At 44.4% G+C, this 27,650-nt stretch overlaps 1 protein-coding gene and 1 long non-coding RNA gene across 5 annotated transcripts in view; one reads left to right on the top strand and one right to left on the bottom strand.

Annotated features, from left to right (window-relative positions):
* The window catches only part of RUNX1 (RUNX family transcription factor 1), a 178,782-nt gene that overhangs the window by 71,567 nt on the left and 79,565 nt on the right, over positions 1 to 27,650 (top strand). The gene's annotated exons all lie outside the window — the stretch shown is intronic.
* Positions 3,177 to 27,462, bottom strand: LOC110365501 (uncharacterized). The gene is made up of 3 exons (XR_010473498.1): positions 17,390 to 27,462; positions 15,060 to 15,220; positions 3,177 to 9,988 (listed from the first exon to the last, which is right to left on the bottom strand). It is a non-coding gene; the product is annotated as an uncharacterized LOC110365501 (long non-coding RNA).

The raw sequence follows: 27,650 nt of genomic DNA, 5'->3' as shown, positions 1-27,650 counted from the left end.
GTACTCTAACATTTCTTGACCATAGCCTTTTACTGCCAGGCTCTGCCTTGCTTTTATCTACCATCAGAATCGTGCTGAAGTTGTTGGCTTTCTGTGTTGCAGATAAGCTCACCATTGTTTTAAACCCCTGTCCTGGAGCCTAGGCTCTGCAAATCCCTTTTTACACAAAGAGGTCAGCACCATCCCCGCTTGAGGCTTTGCAGAAGGGAGCTCTGGTGCTTGGCTGGGCTGAGAAAGGGCTTCCCAGGGGGTCTCCCCAGCATGGTTGGGGTCTTGGCTGCAGGAGCCAGTGCCTCGCCTCTGCATCACCAGCCATTGCATGCAGCCACATTGCATCCCAGTTTTCTTCTCACCATTGCCTTTGTGGAAGCATTCTTCACCAAGCCTGCAGCGCTGAAATGCCACTAGTAGAGCATATATATGTCCTTGTGTAATTTTCTTCTTCACAGTCTTTGGATGGAAGGAAAGTAGTAATCAGTCCTCAAGGGGAATGGCAGCATAGGGAAAAGGATACTTTCCTTGCTATGCTCACCTGATCTAACGCAGGGCAAATTATGACAGTGGTTTGCAACACCTAATGCCAGAAACCATTTCAAGACAATTATGAAGGCAGTCAAAATGTCTAGGGCACAGCTAGTTGAAAAGATCTTCCTCCCCACACACATGTATAAGGTACAGTTTCCACTGAAATAAAATTCCCAGTGAAATATTTCATAAATAGAAATAATTATAAAATGCCACTCCTACTTATGAACTGTGTTTAATCTTAAATCACAGAAAATACCATCAGAAACGTAGAAGCAAAATATTTTAAACCAGAAGGTGCTTTTTTACCCTTGAGAAATAAGAAGACACAATGTCAATGATTAAACCAAAATTTTGTACTGTTTTCAAAGTATTTTCAAGGAAAATTGTCTGAAATGGGTCTTTTTGGCTATTAAAAGATCAAATTTGATAAATCAGCGTGTGAAAAAAAAGATATTGCATTGTGAATTTGACAATCGACTCCAGTGCAGATCATCTTTCTCACTGTACTCACTAAAAGTAACTTCAAACTGTTACTGGATCATAAAATGGAAGATCACCAGGAAGATGACAAAAAATACATTTTTTTTAAAAAAGGAGACATGTATGAAACTGTAGTCATTCAAATACAAATTTGTTGACTCCAGAATTTTCTGTCTCCTTAAATCTGACATTGTTCAGCAAATTGCCAGTGTTTCTGTAATTTCTTCACCGTCCCCTTTGCAGCATAATATGTTCAAAAATCTGCGAATATAGACTCCCACTTTTCCTTCTTTTTGAAAAAAAAAAAAAAATCCTGCTGGTCCAGGCTCCAAAAGCTGACATGGGGGCTTATCACCCCAGCTCTCGGCAGAAAATGGATTTCGTTTTCCTGCTTTGGGCAAGTCATCTGTGACTAGGGAGAGGGCAGCAGTCACATAAAGGCTAAAGGTGGCTTGCTCTTCTCACAAGCCTACGATCACTCCCAGAAAGGAATATGCCTTTTTTTCTCCACTAAAAAGTGAGATAACAGAAAAGCACCCAGGCCTTTGCTACCTACACTGGTCTGGAGTAATAACATTTCTGTGTGTCCTTCTGCGAGTTTGGGGTTTGAAATATTAAACTGAAGTAAAGGCTTGAAAGATGCTCAGTTTTCATTCTGATTTTGGTCAAGCTTGTGAGGAAGCCCTGCAGTTTATGCTGTTTCTTCCACTTGACATTTATAAATTAATGGGAGAGAAGAAACTGGCATTTGGAAAGGATGAGACCAGTGGTGTCCAATATCCCTGTTGGCTAACAGGAATGGTCAGCAAAATATACAAAATCCAGTATTTCAGAAAGGTGATTTGTTTCTAGATAGAATGACTGCAGTTGTTCTGTCAGTACCAGCTGTGTTTAAATATATATATATATATATAAATAAGATAAAATAAAATTAAAAATAGTAGAAAACCTCAGAAAAACAAAAAACAGAGAAACAATAACTCTATTTTGAGTTGACTGAAAACAAATAATTAAGAATTTTGGCAAACTACTTTAAAAATTAATCTAGAACCAATAAATACCCTAAGAGTAATGGTTTCAGCTGCCAAGGCTTTTAAAACCATTTCAAAATAAAATTAAATGTAAAGTAATATTTCCAGTAAAAATATATTATTAAAAATTTAATTCCAAAAACAGTTGTAAGGTATTTCATTTATATCTCTTTAACTCCTCCCTGGGGGAAAAAAAAAAAAAAAAAAAAAAAAAAAAACACAGTTAAAAAATAGGTATAAATTTATGAAATGAAATTTTAGTCTAAATCTACATTGCTTCAGAGGGCAAAAAGTAACTTTTAATAACATTTTATCCAGTTCTATAAAGCCGGATTTCTTTAGTCTGTTTTGTTTTATTCATCCACCCACCCTACAATTTTTTGCCTACTTTTCCCACTCTTTCTTCCCCATATGTATTACTGTGAGCTATATAATATGGCATAATCAATGGCGCATGAGCAGTGCTGTTAAGTGAGAGGAGGAATCCCATTTACCGATGGATCGTGTATCTGACACTACTGTCCAAGTGGCTGCTTTCACATCTTTTCAATTGTTGTGTCAGAAAATCAATCCATGACTTCAGCAAAATCTTGACACTTTCTCCCATCTACAGAGGGGACTGTTAATAATTCATGGCCTCTCTTCTTTTTCGAAACTCATTTATTCTGAAGCTAAACACCCCACAAAACGCTCATTGCTGAATCTGCTGCAGTTCTTCTATCGCTCTTCTTTTGAGGTTAAAATAAGCCATAACAGGGTTGCCAGGTATTTTTAATGGCCAAATCACAGGAGAGGATTGACGATAAATAATTCTGAGGGTGGAGATTGTTTCTCTGTGTGGGACTCTGTTCTGTGCCACGTACGCAGAGTCAAGTCAGCTAATACTGTAATTGCATAAACAGGATGGTCTTGGTGAAGTTAATTTCCTGTAGCGGCTTCTAGATTTTGTGACAAGGCTGAGTGTGTATAAGAAATGTTCTTATATTCTTGAAACACAAAAGATAAAAATGACAGGCTTTCTTGAGGTAAATATGGATATAAATAGCTGAAGAAGAGTTTGTGCACCAGAAAGCTTCTTGGTTTTTCTCCATTTTTACAGCTGATACAATAAAAGTACTTAGTTCTCCACACAAATACTTTAACATAAAATATCCATATTTATTAAAAGAACACTTTTAGAGGAGAATTGGTCTGATCCTCAGCTGATGTTTTTGTGGTGTTTTGTAGCAAGAGAAGGAAGGAGAAAAAAGATTATTTGAGAACAGAAGCAAAACAGTGTTCAACATGTGAAGTATTCTGCAACACATAAAATTTAAGCATTTGACCTTCTAAGTTATCCATGATGGGATTAGCTATATCAAAGCAGAGATCACAAGCAAGTAATTTCATATCCTTTATAATGAATGAAAATATTTCCAGTAGTGTCCCCCACGCACTATCTACTCAGGTCAGAGTTTTCAAGCCTAAGTAATTAAACAGAAGATTTCTGAATTTGTGATTGTGGAGTGTAATAAATGCTCGTAAGTTCCTCACGTAATTTCATTTAAGACAGAAAGGGCTGGTCTTCTTTTATTTAGTTATCTAACAGAATAGGGCTGGTTTGAACATTTTGACTGCAGTAATTTATTTAACCTGCAGTTGCCACCCAGCCCTGGAGTTTAATAGAACTGGTGACTTACTGTAAAGATAAAAAGCTGTATAAACCACCATTAATCTCCAGAAACGGGTTCTGTCCTTTTGTCTTCCTGCTTCAGACTCATCTGTATATGCATCTGCAGTGCTCCTGGGTTTTGAACAGGGTAGGCAACTTAGTATGGAGAAAGGAGATGCTCCAGCCACGTCTCCCAGTTCAGTTACATATACACACATAGAGCCCTTCTGCAGCCTCCCTTCTTTCTGCAGTTCAACATGTGCTATTGTCTCCAGCTGACAGAAATTGTGTTTTCATACCTACCGGATGTTCTAAATTTAAATACTATCGGTCTACTGTAAATAACAATGAAATACTTCACTCTGACAGCATTGGAGGCACCATATGGATTCAAGTTTTAGACAACACTACATGTAAAATGCCTTTCCTTTTATAGCAGAATATATTTAGAGTCTTTTAAGCTCAGCTCCTGAACTGAGTATGATGCATTTAGTCATCCAGCCCAATCAACAGCAGCATCACAACTTCATGTCAGTGCAATACATTGTTAACTGATATGTCAGAAAATCAATTAATTACTTTTAAGTAGCAGTTAAGAGTATCCACACAATACTGCCATGTAAATTATTAAAGAAAGCAAGGTTGAGTTTTCTCCGCAATTGAAACCCTGTCTGAGAAGAAAGTGCAAAACGGTGCTTCTGCCCTGAAGCCTAATCAACATTATTGGGCAGGCAACAGGAACCAAATGAGTGGTGGAGGGTACAAAATTGGAAGGATGCTGCCTCCCAAAGCAAAGGCACCAACAATCTGTAATGGCAACAGCTGCTAAGAAGACTGAACAATAAACCTTCCCTTCTTCTGAGGTGCAGCAACCTCCAAATGGGAATAATGGTAGACACGGCTCTGAGAGACTAGCGAGCAGAGGAGCAGAAAGGACCTTCTGTATTCTTCTATAGTTTCACCAAGGGACCTGCTCAGACTTTGTGCACCCCCTGTCACTGTTATAGATTTTTGCCTGGGATGGCCCCCTGGCACACTGAAGCGAAACATAACCTTAGTGAGACAACATCATCATGAAGCTTTTTGCTTTCTTCATGCCTTGGTCTGTTCGAGATGCTACATGGGTGAATAAATCAGTGAAGGTGGAGAGATGACTGTGAGGTGGGATTTGGCTTGGGCTTCTGATTTTCTTTCTTCTTCTGGTGGGAAAGCTTCACAGAGTAGGGTCTGGAGGACTGAAGTAGGTCTTGTTAGAGTGAGTACATCTTGAAGGTTATCCCATCAGTGCCACCACCAGTGAGGCTGAGCAGGCTGTGTCGTGAACCCTGCTCTGCAGGGTGGGAGCATGCCCTGGGGTAACACAAAGCCAATAGCATTTTTTGTGGCATTCCTTTCACATCTGGAAAAAGTGTGATGCTCTTCGTTCAGCTTGGCCACAAGAAAAAGCACTCCATCCCAGTCTGTGAAAGACGGCCCTTGTTCTTCTACATTCCACCCTTCTCTTTTCCCTCTTCCTTCTGCCAGGAGCTGTGGAAAGGATTGGAATGGGGGCAAAGAACAACCCCATGCTCAGCCTGGGTATTCTGGGGTTTGTCCTATCACCACATCCAGGAATCTCCCGTTGGGTGGCATGCTGGACAAGAAGATACAGCAATGTGTCTGCAGCACTGGGGTGCTACCACTACCCAAATATCTCAGTACATGGTGGATTCGGTCTCCATATCACTGTGGCAGGAGCTACAGCACAGACACAGTGCTTTGCTTCCTAGAGTTGTCAGTCCTACTTTTAAACTACTCAGCCTGACAGATTGCTAAATGGAGATCTGGGAAAGATTTTGCTCCAAAAGATAGTGAGTCGTGTTGTATCTGTGCTGCCTGGTTTTCCTTATTTGCACGTTCTGTAAGACTTCTGGCTTTGCATGGTTCAGATGTAGACGTCACAGTTTTGGTTCTTTCCAGACAGTTGCCTGGCACTGGAGAAGTCTAATAAATTATTCAAATTCATGTCCCATACTTGTCAGAACCCTCTCTGATGGTGCCTCTTTGGCTCCCCAGATCACATCTGTCCTTCTGGCTAAGATGAGAAATGGTAGGTGGGTTAATTTTTTTTTTTTTTCCAGAAAATATCAGTTTATCAAAACTAAAGCTGTTCACAAAACCAAAACCCAATATGTACTGGTTTTGACTGGAAAACATCCTTCAGTTTCTGGGGTGTGATGTCAGGTTAAACTAGAGACTGCCTCTGCAGCCATGCCTGAATGTGGGAGGCCCCAGTCCTGTCCCTGCTCCATCTGTGCATAGCTATCCTTGCAGATAGGACCCACTCCAACAAGAGAGGCTGGGAGAGCCAGTTGATGGGTTTCTAGTGCTGGGCAGCCTTCACCTCCTGGGCATGGCTCATCCTGGCCACCCAAGCAGGCCTCCTACCCAGTGGAAAGATTTGAAGCATCCTAGATTTACCCCTACACAGGAGGAAAACTTTCTGTATTATCACACTCAGAGGGAACATGAGCTCCCAGCTAGCCCTGTGTTGGGTCTCTTGGCAAACAACTGGCAACCAAGATATATGTGCAATGTCTTCAAGATGGTGACAGAGATGTTGGTGGCTTGCTGAAATCTGCTTGGAAACAGCTCTGACAGGCTTCTAGGTGTGGTTTCATTTGGCATTTTAGCATTTTAATTGTCCTGTGGTACATGTGCCTCTTGTTTTCAGTCCTGGATTTCAAACCAGGTTAGACTACACCAGTCTGAGTCCATGGGCTAGGTTCTGTGCTGGTACAAGGCCAGAGAGTGGGGGAAAGTTGAAAAATATGTCAGTTCTGCAGTGATTCTGGCCAAGTCTGGCTGAGAAAGTCTCGCTTAATGAACGTGAATTTTGTCAAAAACACATAGGTGGGTGGCTCCAGGTAGGGGAGTTAATGGACACCTTCACCTCTTCCCTTTGGCAATGTAATTACAGCCTGGTGTAGCTCTCAGAAGAGGAGAGAGGTGAAAACTGCTTCTTGGTCCAGATACAACTGCTGCAGAGGTAGCAGGGCAGAAGCCCAGGCTTTTGGGGTGGACAGTAAGTTGACATTTGGCTGTGGCCGGGGCTGGCTGGGTTGGCATTGTGGCTTGGCCAGGTCATTGCAAAGCTCCCCCTCCCAGCCAGTGCAGACCTGAGAGCTTGTTGCTTCCCTGAGCCTGCAGTCCTGCAGCAGAGCTCAGCTCGGGGGTGGCCACACGACGCAGAAAAGCCCCGAGTGCTGTGTACAGTGTGCGCTTCCGTTGCCAAGTGATGTAGCAGCCCGTGCTGGTGGGGGGAGGCAGCTGCCTGATGGCTGTGCCCCTGGAGAGGCAAATCAGCAAATGGATTCCTAGGTTGCAAAGCTCTGTCTTTTTATAAACATAACCATTTCACAACTCTTTGACTTTATTATAAGGAGATAGTGATGGAAGGACAACTCATGTAAGAAAAAAAAAATATATCTATATATATATATAGATATAAACTTGCTTTTGATTACTTTCAAATGTCCAGTAGGCAGTTCCAAAACAAATGAAATTTTAGCTGTTGTTCCAAATGTCTCGCAGAATTTGATTTCTCTGGAGCACACATCCAGCTTCAGCATGGTGAAAGTGCATATAAATATTACCCGTATCCAAAAAAGCCCTGGCATTTGAATTTTCCCAGTAGCTATGTGTACTTTTCAGTGAAATCCACCCTCATCCACAATCTTGGCAATCTCCTTAGAAACACAGGCAAATGCTCATGACATCCCACTTCCAGAAAAACAACCTGCTTCAGAAGGTGGTTGCTAAAGGCTCTGCAAAGAGGATGTAGTGCTTCAAAACTAGTTAAAGATGGTGTTGCATGTCAAAAACAGGACGTGTACTCCATCCTGTTTCATTCTTACTTGCCTCTTTGGCTTTTTTTGATCTGCGTTATGCTTTTTTAAAATATGTCAGTTGTTTAGCTCAGTTCAAAGAACCCTAAAATTACTTCTGTTCATAAAGTGAAAACTATGCTTTATTGGGAAATCTCTCTGCAGTCTTAAAAAAAAGATTGACAGAGGCTGGATGTTAAGATGGGAAAGGAACATCAGATTACGTTCCTTTACTTGAGTGTTTCTTTGTATAGCAAAGTGTGCTTTGTATAGCACATGCCACATGCCACAGAAGCCAAGTGAGCCGAGACCCTAGAGTTTCAGAAATGTAAGTTTATCAAAGCACTACAAGGTACATAAAGGGATGCATGTGGGAATCCAGTCATTTCACAGACAGGAACGTCTTGCATAGTCAGTGAAGTAAAAGTTTTATAGTCAACATGAAGCTGTTTTGGACAGGTGTCCTGTAGTATGTGTGGGGGTATTAAGAGCAATATATAAGACAAAACGCTGCATAACCTAGTATACCTATTTTTCTTAGCAGGGCTGTGTTTACAGTTTTGGAAAGCTCTGTGGCTAACATACCTTCAATCTGAAAACAGGAGACAGTAATCCACTTTCACTTTTTCTATTACCTGCTAGAGGGACATCATCAAACGGCACAGTGCTCCCAGCTACTTCCATTTAATTTCAGACTGATGTTTGTTTTTGCTTTACAAAACATATTATAAAGCTCCTCAAGGACTAATCTTGAAATTTATGCAATGCCTCAAATTACTGAGTTTAAAAAGTTATCTCAGTCCTGACTTCCAGATGATCTGAACACCAGTTTCACTGGAAGTCCATGAGATGTGCAGGTCTTTAACACCTTCAGAAAAACAGATTTCCATTTTAAAATCTAAAGTCTTGCCAAAATGTATGTCTTCCTTATATAAGTATCGGGTCAGAACTTTGCTGCTGGAGCAACCCTTGCCATATATATGTAAAAATTAAGACTACCTCTTTATTTGGCTCTTATGACGTCTTCTTTGCCCCCTGCCACCTCCAAGTTAACACTGTGCTATATGGCTGAAAAGTGGCCAATGGGGCAGTTAGTGTAGCTGATGTAGTAAAAATTTAGCTGAGGTTTCACTTTCATGTTCATTTGACCATCTTTGCACTGCTGAACACACACACTGTGAGTAAAAAACATTCATCCAAAAGAACTGGTAGCTTTTTTCTAGAATCCCCAAATAACCAAATTAAAATAAGTGTTAAAGAAGGTCTTTTACAGTCTCTACCATTTTCTGACAGCTAAGGTATTATGTTAGGGAAGAAAAGTATGAAACCCAAATCCATGCTGGGTCTGTAGTTCAGTTTTCCCTGGAGATGCATCCTCTCTGATATCAACATGCATGTGTCTTGCATAGCCCCATCATTCCTTATCTTTATGTAAATGTCCACAAGGTGCTCACACTCTGATAGACGAGCAACAAGCAATAGGAAAAGGAGGGTGAAAACTGATAATAAAAAAGCCACGAGAGAGCTGAGGACTAAAGGCCTGTACATTTCAAAAGCTCAAACCCAAAGCTATACAGAGGGATGGAAAGAAGGAACCATTTCTGTAGAGTTAGCATCTGAAGATAGCAGCTAGCAGGAGGTGCTTTATCTGCCCCGTAACAGAGGGGCTATTGCATCTCTGCTGAACCACTGTCGGCAAAGCCCAGGAAACATCTTGTTGTGCAACTGATGAAACATTTGCCTGAGGTCTCTCGCAGTCCTCCTGTGGCAGTTGAACAATGTCATAACCCAGGGTTGTGTAAGAGTTGCTAGAGTGGTAGAGATTGTGCTGTTTCATTTCATATCACTGGGCTTTCTGTGGGCTTTTCTTCTTTTTTCTCTTTCCGCTTTCTATTATTTTCCTTGGGAAAAGGAGTGTGTTTCCTGTGCAGGTCTCTTCTTCTTCATTCAAGCAGTGTTAAGACAAAGTTCAAAAGAAAGGTAAACAACATACCACTTCTTGTTTTTCTGTTCAGTACAAGAACAACAGCCAAATAGTCCCAAATAGTTTCTGGATTAGCCTTTCACAGAAGTACACCTTATTTCATTGTCCCTTTTATACTGGCTCTGGTGCAAGAGTTCCTGTGATTTAACGGGAATTGGAACCTGCTCTCACAAACTGATGGCTTCAACCATTTGTGGAATAACTTAAGCACACGCACAGTTTTCCTCATAGGTAATGTTGCATGTGTTGAAGTGTTTGTAGTGTCTGTAGGTTTCTGGCCCTGTGCTGACAAGTGAGGTTGTAATATTTTTATAGAATATAACACTTAAAAAGCTAGCAGTGCTCTCGAAATATGAAATTTGGCCAGCGGAAAATCCCTAGTAAATCTCACAGCCTTTTGTTTCCACATGTATTCCCTGATTTCATTAGAAACATCCCAACCTGAAATCTGAAAAACACAAACCAAAAAGCAAATTTATAACCAATTCAAAAAAGCAAACAAACAAACAAAAACAAAACAGAAAACAACAACAAACAGCAGCTGTGCATTTGGCAGCATTTCATTTTGTCTACCCAGATACAATTGCTACTACTCAGTTTTATTTCTCCTTATCACTGTCTATGAGCATCTCTCCATTTTCTGGGAGGAAAAATGGATTACAAAAGAAGAGGTGTGAAAAAGTACAGGGAATACATTTATAATTGTAGCCAACACTCCCCTCCTTAAACTACAAAAAAAAAAAGGGAGACAGGGGATTGCCATGAGGGCCACTAGGTGCAGAGGGGTTTTACACTACTCTGGTACAAGAGGTGCTCTGCAACTGCACTGCAGGCTGGATTCTGGTCGTTCCTCCAACTGCCACTTGCACTCTTTCAGTAACTGCAGCATTTTGGTATATTGGACACTTTGGAGTCCAGTTTAACGTTTTTGAAAAAATCTTTCTACCCATCTATCCATCCATTCATTTATTCATCAATATATCTGCTCATCTATGAATTCCTATGAAATTGCTGAATTTCACATTTGGTGACAAATGTGACATGGTCTTACAAAGTATATAACACTTGTACATTTGTACACATCTAGGAAGAATACAATGGTCTAGACAAATTAGAGAACTGGACAATCACCAACTATATAAAGTTTAACAAGCAAAGTGCTGGATTTTGCACCTGGGACACAGCAACTCTGGCTGTACATACAGACTGAGGGACGAGATTCTGGAAAGCAGCTCTGTGGAGAGCGATCTGGGGGTTCTGGTCAATGGCAGGTTGAACATGAGCCAACAGTGTCCCTGGCAGCCAAGAGGGCCACCATGTCCTGGGTGCATCCAGCACAGCATTGCCAGCCGGGCCAGGGAGGTGACTGTCCCGCTCTGCTCTGCACTGGTGCGGCCTCACCTGGAGCACTGTGTGCAGTTCTGGGCAACACAGGATAAAAAGGATATAAAGCTGCTGGAGAGTGTCTGGAAGGGGGCTACCAAGTTGGTGAAGGGTGTGAAAGGGAAGCTAAGTGAGGAGCAGCTGAAGTCACTGGTTTTGTTCAGCCTGGAGGAGACTGAGGGGAGACCTCATGGCGGCTACAGCTTCCTCACAAGGGGAGGAGGGGGGACAGGCTCTGATCTCTTCTCTCCGGCAACCTGTGACAGAACCTGTGGCAATGTCAGGAAGATGTGCCAGGGGAGGTTTAAGTTGGACATGAGGAAAAGGTTCTTCTCCCAGAGGGTGGTGGAGCACTGGAACAGGCTCCCCAGGGAGGTGTCACGGCCCCAAGCCTGACAGTGTTCAAGAAGAGACTGGACAACATCCTCAGACACATGGTGTGAACTGTGGGGTTGTCCTGTGCAGGGACAGGAGTTGGACTCGATGATCCCTTCCAACTCACAGCATTCTATGATTCTATGAAGAATTATTTGTCTTAAACAAGAGAGAACTGAGGTATACACCACTTCTCCTATAGAAGAATTTTCAAGCTTTAGCAGATACTGATTCATATTCACTGATTTATCAGAACATAGAGGTTGACTTCTATTACTGTTTCTCATACAAATTGCCATCCCAGAGATGTCAATGAAATTATTCCTACATATGGGGTGAAAGAGGTTGGGCTTAAACTGTCCTGTGTATCTCCTGAGGAAAAAAAAAAAATCTTCATAATCAAGGGCATTCTCATGCTACTGCTGTCTGGCATTAGTGACTATAAAATACTACAAGCAGGGAAAGTCTGCAGAAAGAATCGCTATCAGTATCATTAGCCTATTTACTGGTAGTAGACCCTCACACCTTTGAAATGGCACATAAGCCAAAACAACAGGAACAGTACCAAACTGTTTTCTAACAGCAAAACTCTGAACTTAAATCTTCATCCACTTCCACTCTAATTGGGCAGAGAAAAATCGGTGGAGAAGCTAAATGAAAATTACTAGCCTATAAATGCCTGAGGCAAAAAAAAAAGGGGGGGGGGGAGAAGAGAGAGAGAAAGATGGGAAGTCTCATGTGAGTTTGGTTAGTGGAAGAAAAAAAACACATACTAAGTATGGCTGCATGTCATTTTTCAATTTGCTCATGTTAAATAATGATCTCTAGGGCAGAGAAAGAGTGGAGTGAAAAGGAAGAGCTCTCCCCTCATCTTGCTTAGTTTCTGCTGGTCTTCTGCAGTATCTGGTCACTGCCTGGCTATCATATAAACTTAAACATGAACCACGGGCAGTTTGGTGTGTCTTCTCCTCTATCCTGGACCATGTACCTGATGAGGAAAAACAGAGCAGCCACTGGCTTTTTCGGTAAAGACTCCTTTATCTTCATTTTAAAAAGCTTTACTTTGCATTGTAATGAAATAGTTCTCTTGATTATAAAGTAATAGAAAGTATTGTGTGAAAAAAATACTTTAAAGCAGTATAATTTCTTTTGGAGCAAAATAAGGAAATCCCTCACTGTGTGCATGCGTGTGCCTTAAATTCCACAAAACAGTTAAATACGTATGGGGGCTTTTGCTAGTCTGTTAAGCATGTTGCAAGCCTTTTTAACTGAATCAGTTTCTTCAGAGGAAATACTTCAAAATAGTTTTTATCTCAAATGCCTGGGATGGGGGTGTCACAAAATCTGGAAGGAATAATGTTGCTGAGCATGGCAGTGGAAGATGATGTCCATCCAGTGGCACTTAATGTTTGGTGGTTTGCAATTTTGCAAAGTGATCACGGAGGACCAGGTAACACAAGTGGATGTTGTCGATTGATTTGAGTCCCAGAGTTATGATCACCAGCAATGCTCTTTTATACAAACTAAAGGCTCAGCCAATATGCTTGATAGGTTTTTAATCTCTCAAAAATGATAATGGAGTAAAAATTTTCCCATCAGAAGGTAAAGATAAGTTCTTATCATAAGGATATTTTAGATAAAGTAATAGGAATTTGAACAAAACATTGACAAATTGCATAGACCCTGCCATGGTCCATTTTGCTCTGTATCTGTAGAGAATAAGACTGCCTTTTCCAGCATCACGGGTACCTCTTGCACAAGCAGTGTGCCAGAGAGAAAGACATCACACATCTTTTTTAATATTTGACATACTACAAAATTTGTTTCATTTCTATAATGCTGGGGCTAGCTTTGTTCTTAGTGATTCTCTTACTGCTAGATATTTACTGAACTAAACAAATTAGATATCTATGTGCAATAGGGGTTCATAGCAAGGTTTTAAATATTTTTGTAGTTTTGGTTTTAAAAGATCAAATGAAGACAAAAGAATGAAAGCTAGGAATGAAGAAAGCAAGATGTACTATTTTTCATTCCTGCCTGAAGATTCCTTCACTTTTCCTCTCCCGTCCCGTGTTTTAGCAAGGCTATATGACACCTTTCCCAGGGGGCTGCTGTCAACTGCAGCAAAGTTTCTTTTTGCAGTCGGACAAGGGGACAAATTTTCTTCTGATTTATAGTCTGTGAACCACTTGAACTCTGAATTCCACTCATCCTAAATCAGTGCCGAAATGAGAGGATCACCATGTGTTCCTGTTGCAGAGCATTTGGGAAGATGGCATTGAACCATTTTGCAATATACCTAAGTACTAGATAAAGCCTGACACCGAGGGCTTATCATCCCAGTGCTAAGAGGTGGTGGTGCAGTCTGTGACTGCCAGAGGAGCAGCCATGTGCCCCTGGGACAAGTCTGGCCTTTCCCTGGTTTGCTTCTGCAGAGCTTCACATACAGGGCAAGCACTGAAAAAGCCTACCACATAGCTGGGTGATTTTTAAAGCCTGACACGTAGCTGGGTGATTTATTAGGCTTTCTAAAAGCAAGCAAAACACTGAGACATTATTTTTCTGACCTGTCTGGTGTACTATGACGAATACCTAGAATAAATCTTGGTGGGTTTGAGATGCTTTCTGCTTTGTAAGGTACAGGGGGTTTTGGTGGTTAACTTTTTCATATAGCTTCTTAATTTCATACTTGCTTAAGAATACAGAATAACAAGTAATTTACAGAAGGATGACAGAATCTCAGAAAGGTTGAGGTTGGAAAAGACCTCTGGAAGGCACCTGGTCCAGGCCCTCTGCTCAAGAAGGGCCATCTAGAGCTGATTGCTCAGGACAAATGTGAGTGTCAAGTTAGAAACATTTATTGTATTTTAGATTCTGTTTTTAACAGATGGATGTAATTCTTGCTCTGCAACACACCAAAGATACAGTAAATAAATTGAATGTCAAGTGGCTGTCACGAGAGATGGCTTGTGTAGTGCATAAACCAAATAAGCAACTATCTTTGTTTGATATTGTCCCATGTAGGTTTGATATAGTGGTCATAATTCACACCTAAAAGTCATGCAATTATGGTTTTGTGTTGGCTGAGAAATGCGAAAACATAGTTTTACATATGTCTGTTGCCTAACAAAGCTAAAACTAAGGCATTTACAGTCTCTAACTTCATAATTGTGCAAATTAGCTAGAGGAAAAACAGATTAAAATAACCTGCTGTCTCTTAAAATGAACTTGCCAATTTATAGACAGCACATTGTGCCACTGAGTATCATGTGCAACATCTGTAATTGGAAAGCAGTAGGCAAATACAATCTTGAGCTAATCTTGCAAAGCTTTGCTCACTCTACAGCAAATTTCCTTTTAAAAGAGTTGTGTGTTGTAGTTGGTCTTCAGGGAGCCATTTATTATTACTTTCTGCCAAGAATATTTCATGCTCTTGAATAGTCTATAAGGTTAGGGTATATTTCAGGGAAGATTTGTAGAAAGGCTGAAGGTCTGGAATTATAGCTTTTCTTTTCACCTACCCTGACACAAATCAGGGCCTCACAGCTAGAACTGATTACACAGAGAACCAGGCTCCTGGAGTACATTGTGCCTTAGGGGAGATGGAAGGCATCAGGTTTTGTTAAGCCCTGCTAGATCATCATCCTTCTTCATGGCACTTCCATGGGAGGACAGCTCTAAAGTTCTCCCAGCCCAGCATGACTGTCTGGGGACAAGGAGGCATCGAAGAGGAAGAGGCGAGGGACAGCAAGCTGACTCACCTTGGCTGCTTCCTCCCTTCCCCTGGACCACACTCTGCTCTCTCGCTGGTGTGCAGATTTCATCTTGGACAAATGGGAGCGGAGGCTTTGATACAAAGCTGAACCTCATTATGACCTCAAGGGAGATCTGTGGTTGAGATCAAAGCCAGTGGATGACATACCTGGTAGATTAAAAATGCTTAAGAAAAAAACCACCCAAGAGGAGTAGTGATAATTTCCATTAAAACAAAGTAACACTTTTGTAGCAATTATTTAGACATGTTTTAGGCCCAGTTACTGGTGGTGAGGGATGCCAGACTGACAGTGGAGCACTGGAACAGGCTCCCCAGGGAGGTGTCACGGCCCTAAGCCTGACAGTGTTCAAGAAGAGACTGGACAACACCCTCAGACACATGGTGTGAACTGTGGGGTTGTCATATGCAGGGACAGGAGTCTGACTTGATGATTCCTGTGGGTCCCTTCCCACTCAGAACATTCTATGATCCTGTGGTTCTATGTATTCTATGACAGCCCTGGAGACGCTACCTTCTGCCTCGGTGGAAGCCGCAGCTTGCAGCAGGGCAGCCCCAGGGAAGCCAGCGTTGCCCAGTCTGGTGCTCATGGCAGACCCGCTGGGCCTGTAGAAGCATCCCGCAGACCTCTCACTGTCCACTTGCACCCTGGTTTTCTTCCAAGGGAAGGGAAAGCGTGGAGAGGGAGGTGGTTCATGCCCCTGTCACACCCCTGTCACCCCTGCAGTGCTCACGGGTCACCCTGTTCAGGGGTGGCCTCTGACATCCCCTCTGTTCTAGTGGCTGACGAAGGAAAGATCTCTACAACTGAGAGGCCATTCCTCCACGCCCAGCAGAGTCCAGGTGCCATGCAACAGCCATACAAGAGGTCAGTCCCACCACATCCTAGGACTTGCAGGGAGGGAGCCCCATGACTTCTCCTGGAAGCTTCTCCCCACCTCCCCTGTCCTCACTAGTGGAGAGGTGACCGTTTTTTCCTCTACAAGTTAGGCAGTCGATTTGCCCTGTCCTCCAAACACCATGAACTTCCTGTGCCCCACAGAAGGTGCCCACAAAGAGTAAAGTCTTGGCATGGTATTGATCAACATTGGATGTGGGCTGGGGTTTGGCCAGTGTGAAATGGTGTGGGCTCACCCATCTGAGCTGAGGTACACTGCCATACCTTGTCCAAAGGTTATTTTTAAAGTAGAAATTTACACTGGAGTTAAGTAAGGACTTAGGCTACAGAGAGCTGAAGGAACTGCCACAGCTTAAACAGAGACATTGCTGCAAACAGGTTATTCTTCAGTGTCAGTGAGAGTGACGCTCAGACTGAGAGTGACACTGAGACTAAAAATGAGCTGTCTTTTCTAGAAACTAAAAATTAACCAGTCGCTAGCACTGCTGTGCTTGGATATCTAGACCTGTTTTGAATTACCCTTAGGGCTTTGAGAATGGGTCCAGTGCCACCAGAAGATCCCTACATTGGCCTGTAAAAGGGCATAACTTAAGAGCTCAGAGTAGCCTGTTGTGGACATTAATGTCTTGGAAAGTCCTTGTTTAACCAATGGACACAGTTTCTGCAAACATTTGCATCAGCCTAGGAGTCCCCTGAAAATTATAAATATGTAAAACAGTTTTATGGGCTAAACTGTAATTGTAGTACCAAAGAAAAGTAACACTGAAAAAAGAAAATATATAAGAAGGAACTAAACAATGTGGAAAACAGACTTGTCCTTCGACAAGAAAAGAGGGAGAGGAGAGGAGAGGAGAGGAGAGGAGAGGAGAGGAGAGGAGAGGAGAGGAGAGGAGAGGAGAGGAGAGGAGAGGAGAGGAGAGGAGAGGAGAGGAGAGGAGAGGAGAGGAGAGGAGAGGAGAGGAGAGGAGAGGAGAGGAGAGGAGAGGAGAGGAGAGGAGAGGAGAGGAGAGGAGAGGAGAGGAGAGGAGAGGAGAGGAGAGGAGAGGAAGTAAAGGGAAAGGGGAAAGAAGAAAAGAAAGAAAAAGAAAAAAAAAAAAAGGGAAAAGGGAAAAGGGAAAAGGGAAAAGGGAAAAGCAAAAAGGAAAGAGGAAAGAGGAAAGAGGAAAGAGGAAAAAGGAAAGAGGAAAGAGGAAAGAGGAAAGAGGAAAGAGGAAAGAGGAAAGAGGAAAGAGGAAAGAGGAAAGAGGAAAGAGGAAAGAGGAAAGAGGAAAGGAAAGGAAAGGAAAGGAAAGGAAAGGAAAGGAAAGGAAAGGAAAGGAAAGGAAAGGAAAGGAAAGGAAAGGAAAGGAAAGGAAAGGAAAGGAAAGTGACATGCCACAGAGAGTATCACAAAGAAGAAACCTGCCGAGTAATTGTGGTACCTTTTGGCTCTGGGGAGGGCACATTTCGACAGGAGTGCAGAATCTAGCCTGCAGACCTCCTCCTTTCCCTGCTTGTTCCACTGTGGGAATAATCATGTAAGATTTTAAGGAAGGGTAATATATCTAGCTGGGCTTGTCATTCACAAACCCCAGGGCAACCCGGGGAAGACATGCATGGAAAGATCCCAAGACAGAATTTCACCTATTTTGCAGAGCCATCACCATCAGTTGGTTGGCACAGGCATTGTTTTGCCAATGAGACCAGCTGAGCATCAAGGCCTTTTGCTATAGGATCACTAAAAGCAAGTAACATTTAGCATCCACATACAGTCCTGAGCAGCTGATACTGATGAAACATCATTAACACAGAGACATCTGACAACACTCTGTGTGCGTATCCTACATAAAGCATGTGAACACACACACTTCAAGATTTTTCTTGTAAACTTTCATTATCAAAACAAAATAAGAGTTGTAACCTTACACACATATAAGACCTAGTACATCCTTTTCTTTCCTAGGCCTTGTCCCACAAGCACATGCTCATCCTAAAACTGCAAATGCATTTTACTGGGTGAAGTTCAGCAGAAGCTTAATGTGTCTATGTGACAAATGCTGGTGCCACCTTAGCACTAGATGGCTTTTTAGCTGGAGATTTTATTGTTAATCACCTTCAAAATTATCTAGATATTTTCTCTTCTTATTACTGACACTAAGGTCTATAACTAAAGAGTCTGTATTCCCGAAACTTTTCCAAATGCTAGACCACATGTCCCACAGCTGATGAACTGGCCCGTACAGGGTGGCTGCACCCTGCTGGGTACGGTGCAGGTGGTACAGGGTGACACCAGCATACCCAAGCTCAGACTTGCTAAGCACATGCAGAGTCAGGCACAGGTGGGATGTTAAGTGGAGAAGAAACAATTTAGGAGATTAACTTGTGGCTTCATCTGTGGCTGTGAGAATGCATTAGCAGTGAGGAGTGTGGTTAATAGCACCTTCGCATCTCAGTCAGGCTTTCCTTCCTCTATCTCCAGTTCAATCAAGGGATGCTGTGGTGAAAGTCTCAAGCACAATCCCTCTAACAGCTTGGAAGCAAAAGCCTTTTCTGCATGAAGTCATTGTTATGCTGAGGAGGGTTAAATATAAAGTATGCCAGGCAGTGAAGAGCAGACTGATATGAAACAGGCTGAGGGCACTTGCAGGGCTTTGTGCAGGTGTTACCAGCCCCATCACCTGAGACAGACAGTGGGAGAAGCCTAGTTTATGGTGGGGAACAGCTTGTGGCCAGATCTCTCTCTGTGCCTCCTACAGAAATTAGGTACCTGGGATTTACTACCCTTAATCACACTGAGATTTACTCTAGTAGACATTTTGTGTTAGCTGTGGGTAAGGGGACTCTCTGTGTCAGGACAGCAGTACCTGTCCCGCAGACAATACCACTCTGACCATGGCAGCTCTTGCTGAGGCTCACACAGCAAGGGTACTGCCTGCCTTTCCTGGAGGGCTGCAAAAATACTGAAGAAAAGTGATTCTGTTTCACACCACATGCTGTATTTAAAGTAGCAAACTGGATTTGAGACTGAAAGCTGGTTTCTGTCTCGTTCAGTCAAATTAAACCTAAAGCTCAATCTGCAATGGCCTCTTGCTGCATCCCCTCTGCGATCTCCCTGGGAAAGAGATCCCAGTCATTTGCTTGCTGCCAGTTTGTTGAGCAGCTACTGGAAATGCTCTGCAAAGTCACTGCATGGAGCATTGCAATGTGGGCAGTGAATCAGCTACCAGCACTTACCCCATTACCCTTGAATGGGTCATGGAACAAGGGGAAATGGAGAGAGAGAAATAAAACCCATCCCTTTAAAACAGAAGATGAAGGACAGAAGGGCCAGTAGGAGCAGAGAAGCCATTCCTTCACTGAGTGGCTTTGCTAATAATATCACCTGCTGATATGAGCATCAAAATGTCGTAGTGGGACTAATGTCACTCTTTTCTTCTGAACACTTCCTGTTTCATCATTCTAGTCTGTCACAGTTTCCAAATGGTAAAAGTAGTGTAGGAAGAAGAAGGATGCAGTTAGCATCCTAATGTTCCTAGATGTTAACTCCAGTCCACAGTGTTGCAAGACCACGACTTTCCTTCTGGCAAGCCTGGGAGGGAGGGGGCCTCCCCTGGAAACTGTCTTTCTTCCTTTCTGTTATGCTGTCAGAAGCTCCCTTTCCTTAGGATTGAAGCATCTCTGCATCTTGTTGACATGAACAACAAATCCCTTATTTGGAGGGATAATGGAAGGACATTTTGGATTCAAAAGTATTTCTGTCTTAATCACATTGTCTCAAATTTGGGCCAAAGTTAGTAGTGATTTAGGCTTCTGTACAAAGTTTTAATATTGCTTATTTATTCACTTAAGCTATGGACAATGTCCCAGAGATTCCCATGTCAGCAGTAAAGCACAGTGGTGATGACTGGAGAAGGAGCTTTGTCCCGTGAATACACTAAGGCTTTCAATCTCCTGCTTATGACCTTACAGGAACTTTTGCAATCATTTATAAATCCTACTTAATTTTAACTGAAAATCAAGCAAACTGACCTGAGAAAGGCAAAGCCATACCAAGTAATTTGTATCAGATGCAGTGTGAATGCTACCGTTACATTTTGCTTATTATAATATCACCATGGATATAGTGAACTATTTTTCCTAGACCAAGTACATTCAGTGGACTGATTCTCTGCCTGGTCAGTCACTGCTAATTGTAGAAGCAAAATATGGGGCACAGGAGGGAAATCCACCTGCATGGCTCCTAGCATCAATCAAAATATCGTCAGGGCTTCTCCAATATGATTCAAGCTGGCCAGAGCACTCAAGGTCAGCTGATAGCCGAGCTGCAGTTCCTGCTCCACCAAAATGCCCTCACCCTCATGAGGGGCTGGAGCAGAGAATAAAGTAGTTATATTAATTCTATGCCATCTGCAGAATCCTTCTTATGCCAGAGTTGTTCCTTGCTCTCCAGGTGAGTCAGATTTACTGCTCCTTTTAAATGTCCTGTAACAAAAGGAGCCTGACTTTCCTTTTTTTTTTTCTTCTTTTTTGGTCCCATTTGCTGGTACAAGGCATCTGTAGTGTTCCTACCAGAGCAGAAGATCAAAAGCCCAAATGTTACAATTAGTGCTGGAGGTGGTTATGGTGTGAACCTGAGTACATAAAATGCCACAGAAAACACTAGGTGTGGGTGATGTTATCTGCATTAATCTAGGTATGTAATGAGCATAGTATAATGGCAAACAATGCGTATTTTTTAAGTCTCCAAACCAGCAAGTACTTATACCAGATGGCAGCTTTTCAACAATTTCCATTCCCTTCTCCACCCCATACTCTGAAGTATTTCTAGTAATTGGCTTCTCCTCTGGGGATTAACCACAGCAGAATCATATTAAATGACTTATTTTCCTTGCTTAGCCTTTCCCCCCTCCCTCCTTTTAATTTTGAACCATGCAGAGCAAGAAATCATCCAGAAGCCCTGCGTGGTTTTGTGTGTTTCTTTCCTGCAACCCTTTCAAATGGCTTCAAAATCATCTGGGCTTCTAGGTCATACCATATATCCTGGTGCTTTTTGGCTTCACTTCTACTATTTCTTAAACTTTCCCCTCCAAGGTGCTTGTCAAGCTCTGACTTGAAAAGTTCAAGTGATGTTGAATCTGCAGCTTCCCTGGGAGCGTATTCTCCTACCTATTTGATCTTAGGATCAACGTTGCCCTTGCTCTTAAAACTGAACTTGTTTTACTTCAGTTGGCATCTGTTATTTCTTGTCTTATCATTTTTCCACTAAGGAAAACAGTTCCTCCCCTTCCTCTTTATAGTTGTCTTTCATGTACTTGTAAACCACAGTCACACTGTCCCCTGGGATTCCCTTTTACCCCAAATTATATGTATGTATTTAATTCCTTTAATCTCTCCATATAGGTTCCTTCCAGTCCTTTAATCACCGTAGTTGCCTTTCTCTGTAATCTCTCTCATTCACTGATATACAGCCCATAACACAGTGTCCAGGACTAAACCCGTTGCTCTCCCTGGGATTTGAGTGCTGGGAAAATAAGACTGGATGTTCCCTCAGCTCTAGATGTGATCACTCTGCTTCTGCACCTCTGTGTAGCCTCTCCCTGCTTAATGTTAGGGACACAAATTTCACTTTGAGGAAGGAAAAACGTGCTGTATCCTAACTGCGCAGGAATGCATTTCACACATCTGGTCCACAGGTATGAGGAGTGGACACAAGACCAAATGCCGAAAGGTATTTTTGCAGTGGTAACTTTAACCCAGTCTCCACTCTTACATGTTTATTAACAGCCATGTAAGACCAAGGAGAAAACTGTCCCATTGGTGACATTCCAGAGAGCATTTTAAAAGCCAGATTTGGATGCTTCTTGTGCAGCAGAGGAGGAGAAAGTCCCCCCCTACCCTCTGCCTGGTTCTGCGGCCCTGGGTGAGGGAGCACACACTGAACACCTGCATGCCGACGCACACCCACAGCAGGCGAGCGTAAGAATGAGCCCAGCCTTAGCTTTAGATCTTAACAAACCTCCCAGCAAAGCTGAACCAGGCTGACTAAGCAGGATAAAGGAAGGGGGGGGCATCAACACAGGCTGCTGCTGCAGTAACTTCATGATAATTAAATCTCCCCCTTGAAGAAATGAGCAGGAAGGTTGCTGTGGAGGAATGTCCCCAGGGACGTGCTGCTTCAGTCATGCAGTTGGGTGCACTGTGTTGCTGTGCATTGAAACCGCATCTGCATCGGTAGGAAGAATTAGCCAAATCACATCTCATCACTCCTCCTTCTGGGGCTCTGCCTGGCCTGAGCTCCTCCTCTGGCTGTTGGTTTAACTCATTCCTTCACTCAGCAATACCCTCAGTGGACCTGCAGCCACCCATAGGCCTGTAAAACCACAGCTAATGTTGAATGCAAATTCATAGTTTAGCCTCTTCTGAAAATTGTCCTTCCCCAGGTGTACCCTGCTTGCTGCCCATTGCTGCCACCACTTGATAGTTTGAGTCAAGAGAGGCACAGCCCTCTGGCTTGCAGTTTCTGAAGAATGAGGGTGGTAAAATGGTAAAAAATAGCTCCCTTTGTATATAGGTCCATGACCTTGCCATCCATGTCCCAAATAATATGCCAGCTATTCAGGCATATGATTCTTCACGCCTTCAAAACAGGAGTCATACCTGCCTTCTAAAATATTTTGATTGGCAAGAGCATGGATTGGTCTGTCCTTTTTGAAAAGAAAAAGGTTTACAGCTTCTGACCAGAAAGAATGAGACAGGCTTTTGACCGCTGTTATCACCTGGAGGTCCAAAAAAGGGTGGAGAGTCCTTGGGAACTTTCTCAGTGGTAAACTTGGGTCACAAGTAATAAGATGTCCAAGCTAGAGAAACTGAATGAATATGTGTTATTTCATCTTTCCTCACAACCCTTCTGCTTTGCATAAACTGACCTGTTGCCAGCTTCCAGAGTGAGTAACCTTGTATCAGTTAGCAGAGATCAAAGACAAAATCCCTGGAGGGGTTTAGGCACTTTCCCCTCCCTCAAAGGGATAGGGGCTAGACACCATACACCTGTGTAGTCCTGGCCAACTGAGCCACATTTCCCCTGCATCATGCTGAGCATTTCACACCTTACTCTCAGTGGCATCGTATATGTATACTTTACATGCCAGGATTAAATAAGCATATTTCATTGTGAGAGATCACTGCAGAAAATAAGGAGAATCTTGCGTTTTTCTTTACTGGCTGCTGCTTTTCTCTGTGCAATGTTTCATTATTCCAGTAGCCCAAAAATAATTTAATACAGGTTTTTTTCAGGTTCGTCAGTGAAATCACCCATGATGGTAACTGCTATGCAATAAATATTAATATTTGCAGGAGCAATTCAGAAGCCTGATCCTACAAATATAATTCACAGGCAGTAACCTACTGATTTGTCACTACTAGAAGCAAGGCACACTGGCATGACTATAAACATATTTAAGAGGGCCTTAATAAATATATTAAATTAATTCAAGTACAAGAGGTTGGACCTGACCCATTGAATAACACCACATTAAGCCCAGATTCTCCTAACAATTGTGTACGTAATTGCATTGCTCAAAGAGATTTCTATTGCATTCAGCAGAAATGCTGCTAAGAATAAGATTAGGCATGTTTCTAAGTGTTGGCAAGATCAGGGTCTGTAGCAAGTTCTCTCAGTTTGTGTTCATATGATACGTATGCCAGCTCTGTTAAGGTGTGCATTTCTCCTTTAACAAGATGGTTTTTTGCCTGTCTTGCGCCAAGTTTTCTCCCATCCTGCACAAATCCAAACCATGCAAACAAGTGTCCATCGCTGCTTGCTTGGCTAGAGAGTATTTACCTGTGCAGTAGGAACTTGCATTGTGTTCAGGTTCTAATTCGCCCTTTGCAATTTAGGCTGTTTAAAATTCATCTCTAAATAGTTGCTCCTTCTCTCATATTTCCGAAGCTTTTGCTTAACAGTATTATGTAAAAAGCTTGGTGCTTTGTGGTCGAGTAATCCTGTATGACAGAGGCAAGGCATGGTAGATAGAGATTCATTTGTGGTTTGTTTACGGCTGTAATAAATTGATGTCAAAATACAAATGTAAGCTATGCTGAATGTGAATTGGTAAAGTTATAATGCCAGTTGTCATCCCTGCTTCAAAAGGATTCCTGCACAAAAGACAGACTGTCCAAGCGCAAGTCTAAGCGTTAGAGATGCTAAAAAGTCTTACCATGTGAGAAGAATCATCAGCGTTAAATACCCCGCATCGTTTCCTTACTTTGCGTTATCACTGATATTCCCGCAAGCTGCTTAACCCATTAACTGCTGTTCTTCCAGAGCACCTGCACATGATATACTAAGGGGACAGTAAATTCCTACGAGTTCTTCTCTTTGTCATGCAGAAACAAAATCACAAGGAGGTCGATAAATTGAATTAGCTAAACAAACTTAAAAACAAAACAAAACAAAATAAAACACGCGTGTAGTGAGTGTTAGTGGGCATGTAAAATATATAACTTAATCTGTATAAAAATATCGTCACCATGGTATTTTCCCTATCTACCCTCCCTTATTTAACTACTAACCTTGCAAAAGCTTGGCTTCTGTGCAGTTTAAAAAGAATACCGTCACCTTTAGTCTACATTAACGCCTTTCATTTCAGCTTTGAAAATGCTGCTAAGTTGTACAAAACTGTAAGCATGTAGTATTTTCTGCGTCTCCTGTTAAATCGTGGCATTTTGTATCTTTCTAACTGTTACACATGTGTAATAAGATCGGTTTGTTTTATATTTATAAGGAGTTCAGATTAAGGTGGGATGCAAAGCAGAGCGTGAAATTCAGCTCGATATATTCATTAATTTAAATGTAAAATACTCCTACCTCTTGGGTAAAAATAAATAAATAAATAAATAGAACACTACGCACAACTAAGTGCGTATTTTTATATTTTAAGCGATGTATCTAAATGTACATACATCAGTAAAATAACCCTTCTTATCTCTACAATGGCCGTAAAAAGTTATCAACCATTAGTATACCCCAGATGGCTTTTAAGCTGTAGTTTGTAACAACCATTTGCCCGTATAATTTTTTTCCTTAAAACAGAAGGAATCGTCTCCCTAATAATTTTAATTTAAAATAGTGTCATACAAGAAAGAAGTAAACGTGTTAAGAGACGGAATTAAAAAAAAAAAAAAACAACAAACAAACAAACAAACAAAAAAAAAAAAAAACAACAAAACACGCACACGAACCATAGAATCTACGTGAAATAGAGATCTTTCTGCACCAAATTCGCTTGCTGAAAACAGGGACCTGTTGCGAGTGCGGCGGAGGGCAGGCTGAGCCGCCCCCCTACCTGGGTCGGCGCTCTCACCAGCGCTTGGAGGAGCTGGGGGTGCACAGCGGGGAAGGAGGCAAGGGGGCAGGTTATGCGAAAATGAAGCTGTAACTCTTCGGCGCGGAGATTCCGCGGAGCAGCCCCGGGCGCGGAAGGGCAGCCCTGCGATGGGCAGCCCAAGGCGCGGTGCCACCGAACCGAACCCCCCGCAAAGGGACAGCGAGGCAGAAAGGGGCAGTCGCAGCCTTGCAACTCCCCGCAGAGGGGAAGGCGCTCCTGACCCGCACTTTAGAGATACGAGGGAACCCACACCTGACGCTTGTGCCCTCTATTTGATGGAAGGCTGCTGCGCCTCTTCCTGGACTCAGTTGTGCTGCGGAGGTCTCCACGCAGGAAGTCCTGTTTCGCAGGGGACCCTGAGCACCCCTCTCCCCAGCAGCAGGCTCCGGAGAGGCAAAAGCCGATTTCTTTCACCGAGGGTGCTCAGCCCGCTCTCAGTTTAATTGCGTGTAAACTAGGTGGTGTAAATGACAAGAGCTCGCTCCGCTCCCGTCCCCACAGGTCGCGGGTGCCAAAACGCGAACGGACATTTATTTTCCCAACTCCAGAGCATTTCCAAAGCGGGTGTCGGCAAAACTGAGGTTGCCCTCTGTCCTGTCTTCACCCAGCCGGGGTCTCACGGCCAGACGCCGCGCAAGGGGGCTCCTCATGGAACCACGTCCCAGGGGATGCGGCGGATCGCGTGTCCCTCGGGACAGAAGCCACGCGTGGGCACTGGTAGGAACATACCGTGCTGGCAGCAGCAGGCCCAGTAGAGAGTGGCCGCCCTCCCCGGGTACCGCGCGGTGGCCCACCCCGCCGGCTTTTCTCCGCCGGACGGGCGGCGGGCCCCCTCTGCCGGCCCCGCCGCGGAGCTGCACCGAGGACCGCCCCCGGGACAGCCGCCGCCTTGCGCAAGACCCGGCGGCAGGCAGCAGCCCCGGCTCCCTCCCTGTGGCCCTTTCCGAGTCCTGGTAATGTCCCCTCCGCGGACGCGCCCACCCCATGCACACCGTCCTACCCACCCCGCCGCAGCTGCTGTCGCTCCCCTTCAAAGTGCACTCGGCCCCGGGGGAGCGCGGCCGGCCGCCGCCGCGGCTGCTGAGCTGCCGGGGGTGGCGGAGGAGGAGTTGTCCCGCGGGTGGCCGTGCCGGCCGGAACGCGGCGGAGAGAGGAAACACGGGAGAACGAGTGGTGTGAAATTACACGGAGGGAACCCCACATCTGTGTCGAGAGCGCTGCGGGAACAGACCGGGGCTTCACCTCGGCGGCGGCAGCGGGTCGGGTTCGCCCCATTCCCAGCCCGGGTAACTCCAGCTGCGGCGAGCCCACGGCATTCATGACCAGAACCCCCCCCCCCAAAAAAAAAAAAAAAAAAAAAAAAAAACACCAAAACAAACAAAGAAACAAACGGAAAACATACAACCCATCCCGAAAGGACAGCCACGCCTCTACACAGCATCGTTGTTACCGGCTCCGCGGGCCCAGGCGGGCTGGCGGGGCAGGCGCCGGCGGCCCGCTGCTGCCCGTACGGCGCGGCCCGCCCGCCGGCCCGGCCTTGCCCCCGGCGGTGCTGCCGACAGGCGCGGCCGGTGGCTGGGTTGTGCCGAGGGGGGAATGACTCCCGGCTGGGGGCCCGGCGGCCGCCTCGACATGTCGAGCGGCGATGGGCGCCCCTCGGGGCCGCGTCCTTGTCCACGGGGGCGGGAAGCAGAAGGGCTGACAGAAGACGCCAGCCCGGCAGCGGCTGCCTCGGAGGCTGCCAGTCCAGGTGTCCCTCTGTACGGTTGCGACCCCTTCCGCGGGCGGGGGAAAACGCCCAGGAACAAACGCCATCGAGAGCTCGCACGGGGGACGCGGGACTCCCGGGCGATGTCCGCGGTGCTGTGGGAACCATGCGGGTCACCCGCCGCTCCTCGGGGACGGCTGTCCCGTAAATGAAGGGCAAGCGGGCCCGGCAGCGGAGCCAGGCAGAGCCGGGGGTCGCGCCGCTCCGGCTGCCCTAACCACCCCGTGTCAAACCGCAGGCGCGGAGAACCCTGCACACAGCTGCGGCGGGCCGCCCCCAGCACCTTTGCGGTGGGTTGGGGGAGCGGCAGCCCGCGGTCCTCCCGTGGGTGTGTGGGTGCGCGGCGTGTGCGCGGTTGCGGTGTCCGCGGCGTCCCGCCGACCCGTCGCTCACCCCCCGCGCCCCACAGTAGCGGCGGCGGGCGCGCCAATTCCAGGAGCCCCTGGCCCGCGGCCGCGCCCTGGCTGCTCCCGGAAAGGGCTGTGATTGGCCGGCGCCCTCCCCGTATGCAAAGCAGCCGGGGGAATGACATTCCTCCGCACTCCGCCC

The sequence above is a fragment of the Columba livia genome, chromosome 1 (genome assembly GCF_036013475.1).
Source record: "Columba livia isolate bColLiv1 breed racing homer chromosome 1, bColLiv1.pat.W.v2, whole genome shotgun sequence".
NCBI classification, from domain to species: domain Eukaryota; kingdom Metazoa; phylum Chordata; class Aves; order Columbiformes; family Columbidae; genus Columba; species Columba livia.
Note: the sequence above shows the minus strand (reverse complement) of the source record. Positions and strands in the feature narration are given on the sequence as shown.